Source organism: Coffea arabica, chromosome 9c (genome assembly GCF_036785885.1).
Source record: "Coffea arabica cultivar ET-39 chromosome 9c, Coffea Arabica ET-39 HiFi, whole genome shotgun sequence".
Classification (NCBI taxonomy): Eukaryota; Viridiplantae; Streptophyta; class Magnoliopsida; order Gentianales; family Rubiaceae; genus Coffea; species Coffea arabica.
Window position 1 is genome coordinate 31,928,251 of NC_092326.1, and position 14,698 is coordinate 31,942,948.

The 14,698-nt window shown below is 34.6% G+C and overlaps 1 long non-coding RNA gene across 1 annotated transcript; it reads left to right on the top strand.

The window, feature by feature from the left end:
* The first annotated feature begins 248 nt into the window (after nt 1-248).
* Nucleotides 249-4,269, top strand: LOC140013979 (uncharacterized). Its single transcript, XR_011820826.1, has 2 exons — nt 249-2,127; nt 3,945-4,269. It is a non-coding gene; the product is annotated as an uncharacterized lncRNA (long non-coding RNA).
* The last annotated feature ends 10,429 nt before the right edge of the window (nt 4,270-14,698 follow it).

Sequence of the window (14,698 nt, forward strand, 5' to 3'; positions counted from 1 at the left end):
TGTGCCAAAAATTACTGGTATGTATAAAAACCCTATTGCTTGCAGAAAATTTATAGAAAGAATCAAACTCGGATGATATAGCTTATGTAGACACCAAATTTTTGTCAAATTTTGTGTTTTTTCGAATATTTTCTATTTGATGAGCAATTTATTTTCTTGCATTTTTAAGTATGTTTTTGTCTCATTTTTGCAGATTAAAAAAAAAAGAGAGAGAGAGAGAAGCCATGATTTGAAAAAAAAAGAAAGAAAAAAAGAAAAAAAAAAAAAAACAAACACAACTAAATCCATTTGACAAAATCCCTTGGTTCTCTCCTGATTCTCGGGGGACTGACAAAAAAGGGGGAACGGCGCTTTGGGGCTCAAAATATGTACTCTTTCGGCTCTGCCAACACTCAACATTTTGCAGAGGAGAAAACAGACAAAAAAAAAGCTACTTTGGCTACAAAAATTTCCTCACTCGGCTCTCTCTGAAAAATCGGACAGGCCAACTCACACAAAAACACTCCACTCTTCCTCCCCCAAAAAGACATCCCTCGGCTCTCTCTAGTTTCAGGAGACCAAAAAGACAAGCCACAAAAAGAAAAAAAAGCACTCCAATCCCTCTGGACTCACTTGGCAGAGGCAGAAAAAAAGAAACGCACGAGAGAGGAGGAAGGGAAACTCTCGGAATTTTGCAGCCTGACCCCTCACTCTCCCTCTCTCGGACTTGGGCGGAGGAAACAAACAGAACAGAAAAAAAAATCTTCCCCAACTCCTCTCGGTTCCATCTCAACCTCACACACACCTACATTGAGGTATTTTTTTTAGTTTTTGTCTAGCACGTTAAATCAATGCTTCATTGTTTAGTTTTCTCTCATTTCTGCTGGCTGCCTCGTATTGTTGTTGTTGCATTGCTGAAAATTGGGAAATGGCATGAACTAGATGAAGGAAAAGGAAATGATGTCTGTGAATGCATATTAATTGTTTGAAAAAATGCCAAAAAAGATTTTTAGGGACTGTTTTGCCTTAATGTAGTCTTTTGTTATTGTTTTCTGGTTAGTTAAAATCATAGTTGTATTATAGAGGTTATAAGGAGTATTGTAATATATTTTTTATGATTTTTGGTGAAAGATTTGGGTGTTTTAAAAAATAAAAACTGGACTGTATTTTGACTTTTTGGCCACTTTCAGATCATCTTTTGTAAAAACTAACTCCGGAAATGGAACCTACGCGAAAAATCGAGTGAGGGGGTGTATTTTGAGGATTTTTGGTAACCGGAGAGGTCACCAGCGGTAGCGGTCGGCGGCGGCGGCGCCACCGGCGACCACCATGGCCGCCAGCTGAAGCTTCAGCTCGCCTGGGAAGAAGAAGAGACGGAACGAACGGGGAAGAAAGAAAAGAAAGAAGAAGAAGAAAAAAAAAAAGAAAGAAAAGAAAAGAAAGAAAACGGTTTGGGCTAATGTTTTTTCTTCGGTTGGGCCAAGAGTTAGTTTTGGTTGGGTTTTGGAAATGGGTTTTGGTTTATTTTTTCTTTTGGGTTTCGGATGGGCTAGGAGGCTGGAGCCCATGCATTTCTGGGTCGGGTTTGAGTGATAAAATGACGGGCTGGCCTGCTCGTTTCTATGGATTTTCGGTTGGGCTTAGGTAGTTTTCGGCCCAAAGAAATAAATAATGGCCCAATGGCCTTTTTCTCCCCAATCAGAAATCAAATTTTGCACTTTAGCCCCTGATCTCTGGAGTAGTTCACTTCGGCCCAGAATATTTTAAATTCCTTTCACTTAGGTACTTAATTTAATTGCACTTTGGTCCTTGAATTTTATCTTTCATTTAATTTTGACCCTTAAACTTTGGAAAAATATAACTTCTGTCCCTAAAAGTTTTCAATCTTTGCAATTCAGTCCCTGATGAATTTTGACTCTCTTTATTATGATTGTTTCTTTTCTTTAATAACTAATTATGTTATTTTTGAACATATTCAACTTGCAATTTTTAGATGTTCTTAAATTTCTTTGCGTTTGACATGTTAATGTGAATTTAGTATTTTAACATTATTATTATTTTCAATTAAAGTGGTGCCATGATTCTTTTGTTCATTGTGAGTATAAATAGGACAATTTGACTTCATTTAGTCACCACTTCAAACGGGAGGTACCCCTATTTTATTATTTCAATGTCAATTACGTGCTTTTATGTGCTCCTATTTGTTCCTATGTGTTTATATATTTTTATATGCTTTATTTACTTGATTTAAATATTCATTCAAATTTTCTTATATATGTTTTAGTTAATTTTTATAATGATTCAAGAGGCATTTAAATACCTCAAAAATGTAATAGATAGGATAATTAGATTTGTTTTATTATATTTTTCCCTTCTAGATTGTAGTTAGGCGCCCCCGATGTAATAGATAGGTTGCGTGTTTATGTGGCTTATGTGTTATGTGTTTTGTCTGCTTTTCTTAGGATTTTGGCATCTAGATATTATGTTTACGTGTTATGTGCTACGTGCTCTTATGTGTTTATTTGTTTTAATTTATGTTTTATTTGTTTCGCTATGAATTGTTAATGCATGACGTCACCACACTAGTCCAACGCTAGTTGTGGTTTCTCCCTCCGCTTACTTGCTAGTCCAACGCTAGCAAGGATTTTTAGAAATGGGCTAGTCCAACGCTAGACCCTTTAGGTCATCTTGCGCTAGATTCATCATTGTATGCTATTCACCACATTTTCATGCATATTTTCATTTTTAGGATCTTTTCTCATTTGCATGATATTCCCTATTTTATTATCCCCTACCCGCTATAGGTGCTAATCATGTCATTTAGAATTGCATCCCATTTAAGCTAGTTCATTTGCTTGTTCATGTTAGGATAATTATTTTTCAAACATGGGAAATGGGTGATTATAACTTTCTAGTTTAAATACCCTATTAATCCATGTATAAGAAAATTATGTCACGAATTTTTTTGCCTCCCGTACCCTTTATGTTGCATTCCCTTTTTCTTTGATCACTTATATATATGTATATAATTTAATTTCTTTTCTTTTATTTTCTTTTCTTTTTCATCATTTGCATCCTTGTGACACCTTCGAGGATTTATTTTGACCTTCGCAATTAATGCGATTGGTTCAATTAAACCCTTGAATGAACATGTTGTCCCTTGCGATATTTTTTAGATTTGCATTCATATAGAAAACATCCAAATGTGATAAATTAAGGGTTAGATTAGGAAAATTTTGACTAAACCTCGCAACTAGCTTAGACTAGGTTGAAAGGGTGCCTTAGATTTGAGTTAATCGAATCTTTGCCTTCCCTTTCTTCAACCGTGACTCCCGAATCCATTTTCTCTTGTTTTCAAAGACCTGGAGTTGTCAAAAAGGGTTTTATTTTGTTTTACTTTATTTTTTGGGTGACTTGGTACACCAAAACTCCATACCAAGTGGCGACTCCTGTTTTTTTCTTAAAAACCCTTTTAGACTAAATTTTGGACCCAAATTGTCGCATTCTTTTTAAGTCCCATTCTAGGTCCCTTTTAACTTGTTTAAAAATAAAATCATATCTTTTATAAACCTCACACTTTATTTTTCTTTTCCATCGCGAAAAATGGGGCGCGACAGCTTAACTTGTGGACTCATACAGGAGCAATTTCTACACTCATCTGTATCTTAAACACAACAAAAAAAAAAAAGAAAATGATTTATGGGTATTCATACGTAGTTAACATTAACTCTTTGTCCATTTTTCTTGTCTAAAATGCAATAAATCAAAAATTGGCTAACCTGAGTATAAGATTTTTTGTGGTGACAATATAGCTAACAAAACGGTCGTGGGTGATACACCATCTACATTCTACCCCCATCCCACCTAAAAGATGCATAGATGGCTTAGGTCCATGCAACGTAAACTGTGATGATGCCTGTTGTAGAACATTGTGCAATAATGACTATAGTTCTCTTCATCCACAGGGAGATTGTGAAGATGTTCCCGGAACTGTTCTAAGGATTTGTACCTGCTGCCATGACTGCACTTCCTAGACCGTTGTTCTATCATGCATGCAGAATCATGTTCAAAAGAACCATGCATATATTTTGAAGGCATTCTGAGCCTGAGGTTGATAAACAAGTTATATACATATTTCATCTCCCTCTTGAGATGACTTTTAATTTGTTTACTCACTTTTGCATTGATTGAACTGCAGCTAAATGATATGCAACGCATGAAGCTCAAAATCGAAATGAACTAAGGAAAAAAAAAGACAAATCTGTTTCAATTTCAGAAACCAACTTTGCATATTTGTGTGTTTTTGTTCCTATAACTTTTTTGGAAGATATTTGTTCCTACAGCTTCATTTTAGTATATTTCGTGTAGCTTGTATCTAGGCATGACCAGAAAGGCCAATTTTTCTTAAAGACCCTTAATTAAATAAAAGTAATAATTATGTCGAAATGGTCTTCAAGGACATCTAGAGCAATATTAGCCTTCTTGTCCTACTTCTTTGCTAGTTAAGTTTCTAGTGGATAAATGATGTAATTTCACCTTAGCAATTCCAGCAAGGACTCCATCATTTTCAAATTCATCAATTTGGGTAATTTTTGCGAGGCTTTCTTACGCAGAAATATTGAATATCAGCAATATCAACCTCTCCGCCATAATCCAACATAAAAATTTAAAGTAAAAAACAACATCTTCGGATGTCATGAATCAGATCGAAGTAATAAGTAAGAACAAAACAAATTGCTCATGCGTCCATTGCAAACAAACCAAAATGTTCAGCCATGCAGTCCCCATTGGCTGGTTCAATTTCATCAAATAAAATAAATTTCAATATAAATTTGCCAAAATTTCTGGCCAATTGATGTCAGGATATGCATATAGGTCACCAACAAAAGGAAGCATACTACGTGTCTCCGTCTGCTATAATTTCTGTCTCATACTATTTTGTTTAGTACCCAAAATTTTCCATTTTCTCATGCTTGTCGGGTGCAGCTGGAAGCCCCCCATTATGGTGAGAATCATATTGACTAGTGACCATTTGCTCCTGAGCCACATAACAAATAGTATGTTAATGTTGTTGAAAAGTACTATGTGCAAAGCACTTAGTGCATATTTATGCAATTATTATCTTTTTTCCAGCAAGAAAATTAATTTAGTACATATTGACTAGTGTCTCCAAGAAACTGTTTGTTTCGATTCGGCATTATTTAAAAAATATATATATAGGACATATATTTGACAAAACCAATATGAGGGGGAGGCAATTTACACACATAAAAATATGTGTGGGAGGAGAAGAATAATATCAATAATAATCTATTAATCACATCATAAGAACAAAACTCTCGATACTTCACTCTTCTCCACTAAACACAATAATATGATTTCCTATTTATACATTAGATGAATTGATAAACAAGTCTTACACCAAAAGAAATTTCCTAATAAGATTCTAATTCCTAAATAATAAAACTACCATAACTTGACTCCAATAGAATTACTAAAACCCTAACTTGACTAAAACACTACTAAATAATAATTAATAATATGAAAATTTCTAATATTGAGTCTTGATTTAATATGTCAACATTGCCTCCCTTAAACCAAGCTTTCTTGGATTAGATTCGCTACCATCCGATTAATAATCTCCACTCTCTCTTGGATCAGGTTCACCATCATCACGATCAATAATCTCCCTTGATTTTTGCTGCTACAATATTCCACACACTTGTATAGAGTCGCTCAACTTATTTTTCACTTGCAAAAATAATCCAAGCCTTTGGATAGATTGTTTTCGTCACCCAATTTGATGTCAATTTATTGACAATTCACTTTGTGATTTTCATAATCACAATTCAATTGACAGGATTCTTCTCCAATCTCTGTCATAACATCTGCAATCAATCAATCTGACAATTCTCGAACCAATCTTATTGTCCAATCCTCACAAACAAGACACTTCATGACGAACCTTGTGGTCTAACTCGATCAACTAATTTCTTTGCAACAATTTTTATACTATACTAACTCTGACAATGGAAAACAACCGCAATTAACCCTTATAATCAGGTCAAGTTTTCAATGTCTATAGGCACCTCAAGATCAATTTCTTGAACCTAGGGCTCTGATACCAGATGTAGAACCAAAAAATTCATCGAAAATATATAGGAGATATATTTGACAAAACTAATATGAGGGGGAGGCAATTTATATACATCAAAATATGTGTGGGAAAAGAGAAATAATATTAATAATAATCTATTAATCACATCATAAGAACAAGACTCTCGATCTTTCACTCTTCTCCATTAAACATAATAATATGATTTCTTATTTATAGATTAGATGAATTGATAAACGATTCTTACACCATAAGAAATTTCCTAATAAGATCCTACTTCTGAAATAATAAAACTACCATAATTTGACTCCAATAGAATTATTAAAACCCTAACTTGACTAAAAAACTATTAAATAATAATATGAAAATTTCTAATTTTGAGTCATGATTTAATATGCCAACACTACCATCTTGTCTTTGGTAACCAAACAAAAGGCAACTAAGACCTCCCATTTCCTTACTTAAAACCTCGCACTGTTTTTCCAGAAAGCTTACCAAATCAATCTATTGGCTAACAATGGTCGACTTTCCAGGCCCCTTCCTGGGTCAATCTTTTGGCTGCATAATCTATAGAATTCACTTCCCTGCAGGCAAATGGACTTGATACATGCCGCAGAAAATCCATAAGATCAAACATACTCCTCGACAGCATCTAGAGCAAAATTGGCAGAATCTGTCGCTACACCTTCTACTTCCAGGTGGTCAATCTCATTAACTTCACTGGTTAAGCAATCTTCAGAATCTGCTTGATCAGGTTTCCAAATCTTCAGGAGCTCCATTACTTTCTTGCAGTGATGCTCGGGTTGTGCGACTCCAAATATTTTCATAAGTAATTGGGATTCTCTGTGCCATTACCCAGCGTCAAATCCAGTGTCAGTCGCACATTTCACCTGAGGGTAAAGGAAACTTAAATAAATTGCACATACCAATTTAAATAAATAGCATACTTGGCATAAATATAGATGTAGCACTTAGTTGCCACTAAAAAAGTGACACTGAGAATTCCACGTGGTTTACAAGAGTTAGAAGTGATTTTGCAAGAAGTTTCTCCTCCCATAAAGCGTTCAGGTTGCGCTTTACTCGGATTAAGAAAGCTTCATTTGTGAACTCAATCCTAAATGTCCTCGATCTATGAACCTGTAAGCAAGAAGTGTAAATCCAAAACTCACCCTTATTCTTCTCATCATTGAACCGTTAGTAAGACTAGTACACAAATGGTGGACTCTTGCAGTTGTCGGAAGGTCCGCACTGTTGAGAAAATCATCCACTCGGGTAGCTCTTCAAGGCATCATTGGAGATCTATTCTTCTCAGCATAATTGTAATGCGATCTTGCCACTTCATCCCCATCGAAGAAGTATCCAAACGATATGTATTTGCACATCTTGCTATGAAAATCAACTACAATGTTATTAAACTCTATCGATTGATGAAAAATCTCTATCAAATAGTCCTGACGAGCTGGTTCAATCCCACCCTTTATCAAAGTATTAACATCCTTCTCAAACTTAATTATTTATAGCTTCTGGCCAATTGACCTCAGAATATGCATCCAAACCACCAAGCGAAAGCTTACACTGCATCTTGATTTGCCATATTCATTTCCTCTATGTCAACCAATTTGTGAGGGAAAATTACTATATCCATTGCCCTTCTTGCAGATGTAGTTAGTTTTTCTTGATCTGATAACTTGGAGACTAAATAAGCATTGTCCATAAAACCATACGCATGCTTTGAGCCATGATTTCTTTCACAGTTCTCATCGCCATTGTACCACCAGCAAGATTGTCAAGGTATCCAGTGGTGCATGAACGCAAAAATTCAAAAACTTTTGCTATCTTCTCATCATTATTGTTTCCCCGTCTTTGTCTATAAACATTTCAGCCTCAGTCCCAAATCTTAATATCGGGATGGGGCAGGGAAACCCTCCCCTCCCCATTGCCATCTCTAGCAAAAGTTTTCCTAACCCACCCCGGCCCATTGCCATCCCTTGTAAAAAATTTTGGTCCCTTTTGCACCCCAATCTTCTCTAGTCTTGGTTGACTTGCAAAATTCAATATTTTCCGGGTTACTCCGTAAGTTTAAGTTGATATATATCTTGGATTCAACGTTTTTTCTTTTTCCCTTTTTTTTAGTTTAACCACAAAACCCCCCAAGGTACAAACAGATCTACAATTTATTCTCTATACTATTTTTTTTTTTTTTGCTTAACTCCCTAAAGAGATAAAACTACACCTCTATTATGCTAAATTTTTATTTTTCTTCTTTCTTTTCTCAATTAATCTTAAATCATGGTTAAATTTTGATCACTTGCATTCACGGTGGTAAAGTACTAAAGTAGAGAAGTAGATTTATTAGAGAATATATCTGACAGGTGTCGAGTTTGTACAATAATAAAGACCTACTCAACGAAAATATATATTTGCATATAGCGGTAAGCAGGGTCGAATCCAAAGGGACTGGGGATAATTCATTTCTTCTAGAGTTCAAAATATGGGGGGGTTTTTTTAATAAAAATATAAAATTAACCAATTAAGGCTTGTGTAATAGTTTGTTTTATTTTATCTAAATAAAAAAAGAAATTTAAAAAAAAACTATGTAAAATTTGAATTTAAAATTCAACTTTTATACACAAAAAAAAACCAATTAACTAAATAAAAGCAATTCAAGAAAATAAACGGGAATTAATGAATAATAAATACAACTCTAGTCAAAGTTACACTTCAGAGATGGTTCAAATAACTGATCATTGATGCAGTTATAATTCTAATATTCATTACTAAACAGGTTTTTAACTGCCGATACGATCTGACAGTTAGTTTTTTCTTATTGTTTCGATAATCAAGGTACGACCATTGATTATTTTCCTAATTTAAGAATAACCCTAGGTACGATCATAGGATTTAATTCCTCAATTGCATTAGAAACTAGAGAAACTTTGTTCTAATCAATAAACACGCTACTACGAGGGCTTACTTAAATTAGATTGTACGTTTTTCCGACACAAATCCAATTATGCCAGTTGCCACTAGAATGAGAACAGTCAAACAATTACGGATTCAACTATTCCAATTAGCAAATAGATTACATGTATAATTAAATATTGTGCACCTATTCAATCACACACAATAATTATACTGTATAAAGCAGAAAACGTACAAATGTCAAAGAATAGAGGAGATAAATAAAATCAATTGGATCTCACAGTAATAGCTGAACCAAATCCTTGGTGTTTCTTGACTAGAAATACGAAATTAGTTATCCATTAATGGAGAACAAGCCATGTAAAAAGAATCTGTCGGAAGCTTACAATCCTTGTTCTTCTTAATTGTCCCCCAAAGAAAAGGAACAGCACGACTCCTTTTTTTTTTTTTTTTTTTTTTTTAAAAAAACAATTTCTTTCTTTGCCTAAATCTCCCGTGACCGAGTTGCTTGATTGATTGGTTTCCTAATACCAATCAAATTCTTAAGGAGTTTTCTATTACAATTCAATTTCCTAAAAACTCTCCTTTTCCTTGAGAATGATCCCGCGAAATAAGGAAGGTCCTGGCAGCTAACAAATTAGGAAGTTGACTCGGATTGGGAGACTGTCCAATATCAATCCCGACTTTCAGATTCTGAGGAGTGAGTTTAGACCCGACTACGTGCAACCATTAGATGTTTTTCACCAGAAAATCTTCATTTAAGCATTTTTTATTCCCGCTCTTGAAATAAGCATAAAATATCAAATATAAACAAAATTTGACAATTAAAACAATATTCGGCTAAAATCAAGGAGAAAATAATTATAAATTTACCAACAAATTATGACCTATCAATTTCCCCCACACCTAAACCTTGCTTGTCCTCAAGCATGAGAACACAAATCAAGCAATCAAATTCAAATAATGGCTATTACTCGAATCATCTATTGCAGGATACAATTAAAACATATATCAAGTATTAGTGACAATTTTCAAGAAATATCTCTCCAGATAGCTTTCAAGATCAAGGACTCTTTTAATTTATGATTAACTAATCTAAGAATATAAAATATTCAACCAATATCCATCAGCAAATGGTTCGACTATTAAGCAAAATCTCAATATTAAAATTCATGGATCAGCGGGTTAACAATTCATTCAAACACTTCCACATTTTTCACTATTAGCACTTTTTTTTTTATTGTTTTCTAAAATATCCCCGCACTTGATTGATTTTTTTTTCAGGGGGAATGCTTAGTCTTTAGCTAATTAAGCAGTTTGATGCGAACTCCGACATCTGCCAAATGAAGGAGCCTAGTTACTCAGCCCTTATCGCTTAAAACCACATACTCATAGCTATCGCCGTTTTTTGACGCGAAAATTAACACTTGTGGTGAAATCTCCGGCTACTAGGCAGCGATACTAGCGGAGTATAGCCAAATACTATTCATAAATAAGCACCAAATTAAAATAAAAAATCACACAAACCCGCTTCATTTCTTAAACATAGATAACTAAGATTAATAGTCGAACCAATTTGCATAAAAAAAATGCTAGACAAATATTTACAATACTTAGAAAAGTTAACCAAAAAGTGCAAAAGTCATAAAATCTCGAATATTCACCAAAGAGATACTTTTAGATTTAACTATGTCATACTTAACACCTTAGAGTGTAAAATCTTAGTAATAGAAAATTTTGAGACATCTAATCATCGTTTATCAGGAACAATAAAAAATATGCATAAAGATAGGCAAAAAATTGGATAAAATTCGACAAAGTCAAAAAAAATCTAACAAAAATGCCTACACTTGCACTTTTTCAATATATTATCAAGATACTATTTCGCCACACCTAAATCTTACATTGTCCCTAATGTAAGAGATAAAGAATAGAATATGAAACAAAAGAAACAACGAAACTTCCCTGAACACGTAATAGAGGGTCTCGAGCAACTATGACATAGGTGGAAATGGTGGTGTGAAGCCAATATGGACCTTCACTGCCCTCAAACTAAATCAGAGATGCCAACAGATAGCGGAAATGGAGATGGTCATGGGTGGTGGCTAGCGGCGGCAGCATGGTGTTGTAGCGATGGTGACGAGCAGAAACTGCACAAGCAGCGGCGATCGCGTGCGAACGGTGATTGGCAGCCGCGTACATCCGCGGCGAGAGGGAGAGATGGCAGCGGCAGCAAGAAATGAAGACAAGGGTAGGGAGAAGAGAAAGAAAAAGAAAGAGAGAAAAAGAATAGGACACCGTTGGATTTTTTTTGAATCGCTGCGTTAGACTTGAGCACGCCTAACTGCCCTCGAGTCTTCTGACCAACCCTCGAAAATTAAGTTCCTTAAGCCTGACCACATGATATAGGCACGCCTAACTAATGCTGAGTCTTCTGTCGAAGCGACGAAAATTTCATGCCTTAGGCGTGAACACCTGGCATGAGCACGTCTAACTATCGAAGAGTCTTCTGCCCGCAGGCGAAAATTACCTTCCTTAGGCGTGCCTAATTGGCGTAGGCACGTCATAATGGTAAGAAGCCTGCTAATAATCAACAACGAAAAATTAAGCCATCAAATATGAAAAGTCTAAGAGAAACCTATTGAAACACATAATAAATGATAAATAGTAAAAAAAAAAAAAACAAACAACTAAAAAAATGAATTGGGTTGCCTCCCAATAAGCGCTTTTTTTTTAATATTTTTGGCTAGACATTGTCATGTTCATTCACGGAAGATAAAACCGTGTAACTCGTTTCAGTGCTTCATCTTCTGTATAGTCCTGATATTCCTCGTAAATAGAGTAATCATTGAGCACACGAGGTATGGTCTTCCATGGATTAGTAGATGGCGTCAAACAAACAAATAATGACTTTAATTCTTCACTCACTCCTCCATCACGAGCATTTACTGGTTCGAGATATTTTGTCATCGCAACTCTTAACTTATTCCTATCATGAAACTTAAAATCTTTTAGTATAATAAAGTCAATCTCACTAACAGGAATTAAAGGATAAGAGTCAGGAGAATATTGATTAAGGAATGGAGGAGATGTCAACGCTTTTGGAGATTGTTCACTGGATGCATTCACTTGAAAAATTTGATATTGGGGGTCTCATTTCTTGCACTTCAACTTCCTTTTCAACTGCATCTTTAGATCCGTTTTCTTGAAACTCTTGCAGTTCCATATCACTTGTCAGGATAATTACATTCTATCTTCCTTAAGGTCGATGATGATCTGTGAGGACAATTCTTCATAAATTGGAGAAATCAATTTGCTCAGTGTAGATGCCAATTCACGCTCTCCATCTTCCGTCCTTTTAATCATCCTTTGTGTGTGCTATTAAAAATAATATACCACTTTCTCAAGAGACATATCTGATGTAAATAATGGTTCTTGACGCATTTCATCCTTCATCGCTCCACTTCTCATTTGTGCCTCCTGTTCAAATCGATATGTATTAGCAGTTAGTAATTTCATTATTTTTCAAGAGACATATCTAACATAGATGATGGTTCTTGATACTCTTGTTGTTGGAAATCCATTGGCCCGGTCGCATAATTAAAATTGGAGTTATCCCACCATCCTTGATCATAGGCACTGATGTTGGTCTGTGAAGGCAATTCTTCACGCATTTGAGAAGTCAATTGCATTATCCTATATGTCAATAGATGCACTTGATCCGCCAGATTACGAATGCTCATTTGTGTCTCTTGATGAAATCGATGTGTGTTAGTAACTAATGATTCAATCATTTTTTCAAGAGACATACCTGACATTGGTGATGGCTGTTGCTATTGATATTGATGTTGAAAATCTATTGGCTCTGTTGCATAATTAAAGTTGGAGTTGTTCCACCATCATACCCATTTGAATAAGAGTCATCACGTTTGACATCGAGGTGAAAAATCTTCATATTTATGGGTTGAGCCATTCAGGTAATCTTGAAATTCATGGCACAGAATGGTTGAATGATCCGTGGCATAACAAATTTCAAAGATTGCAACTGCCATTTTTTCTATAAAAGAGTTTTGTGAATCTAAATGCTGATCATCAGAAAAAATACAAGCCTCATTATCTCTCCTAGAAATAAAATTCAGTCTATCACCAAAATACGGAATGTTAGCAGCCATAAACTATATATAAAAAAATAAGAGAAAAAAAATGAAAACAAGATGAACTTAAAAGGAGATAAATTAATCAGACACCAATCCCCGGCAACGGCGCCAAAATTGATAGGTATCGAGTATGTACAATGTTAAAGACTTACTCAACAAAAATATAGATTTTCATATAGCGGTAAGTAGGGTCAAATTCACAGGGATTGGGGATAATTCGTTTCTTCTAGAGTTCAAAATATGGGTGGTTTTTTAAAAAAAAATATAAAATTAACCAATTAACTAAATAAAAGCAACTCAAGAAAATAAACAGGAATTAATCAATAATAAATACAACTCTAGTCAAGGTTATACTTTAGAGATGGTTCAAGTAAATGCACGTTGATGCAGTTATAATTCCAATATTCGTTAATAAATAGGTTTTTAACTGCTGATACGATCTGACAGTCAGTTTTTCCTTACTATTTCGATAATCAAGGTATAACCATTGACTATTTCTCTAATTTAGAAATAACGCTAGGTACGATCATAGAATTTAATTCCCGAATTGCATTAGAAACTAGAGAAACCTTGTTCTAATCAATAAACATGCTACTACGAGGGTTTACTTAAATTAAATTGTACGTTTTCCCAATAAAAATCCAATTATGCCTGTTGCCACCAAAATTAGAATAGTCAAATAATTACGGATTCAACTATTCTAATTAGCAAATAAATTACGTGTATAATTAAATATTTCGCACCTATTCAATCACACGCAATAATCATACTCTATAAAGCAGAAAATGTACAAATATCAAAGAATAAAGAAGATAAATAAAATCAATTAGATCTCACAGTAATAGTTGAACCAAATTCTTGGTGTTCCTTGACTAGAAATATGAAATTAGTTCTCCATTAATGGAGAATAAGCCATGCAAAAAGAATCTGTCAGAAGCTTACAATCCTAGTTCTTCTTAATTGTCCCCCAAAGAAAAGGAACTGCACGACTTTTTTTTTTCTTTTCTAAAAAACAATTTCTTTCTTTGCCTAAATCTCCCATGACCGAGTTGCTTGATTGATTGGTTTCCTAATACCAATCAAATTCTTGAAGAGTTTTCTATTACAATTCAATTTCCTAAAAACTTTCCTTTTCCTTGAGAATGATCCCGCGAAATAAGGAAGGTCCTGTCAGCTAACAAATTAGGAAGTTGACTCGGATTGGGAGACTGTCCAATATCAATCCCGACTTTCAGATTCTAAGGAGTGAGTTTAGGCGCACCTACGTGCAACCATTAGATGTTTTTCACCAGAAAATCTTCATTTAAGCATTTTTTATTCCCGCTCCTGAAATAAGTATAAAATATCAAATATAAGCAAAATCCGACAATTAAAACAATATTCGGCTAAAATCAAGGAGAAAATAATTATAAATTTACCAACAAATTATGACCTATCAATTTCCCTCACACCTAAATCTTGTTTGTCCTCAAGCATGAGAACACAAATCAAGCAATCAAATTCAAACAATGGCTATTACTCGAAT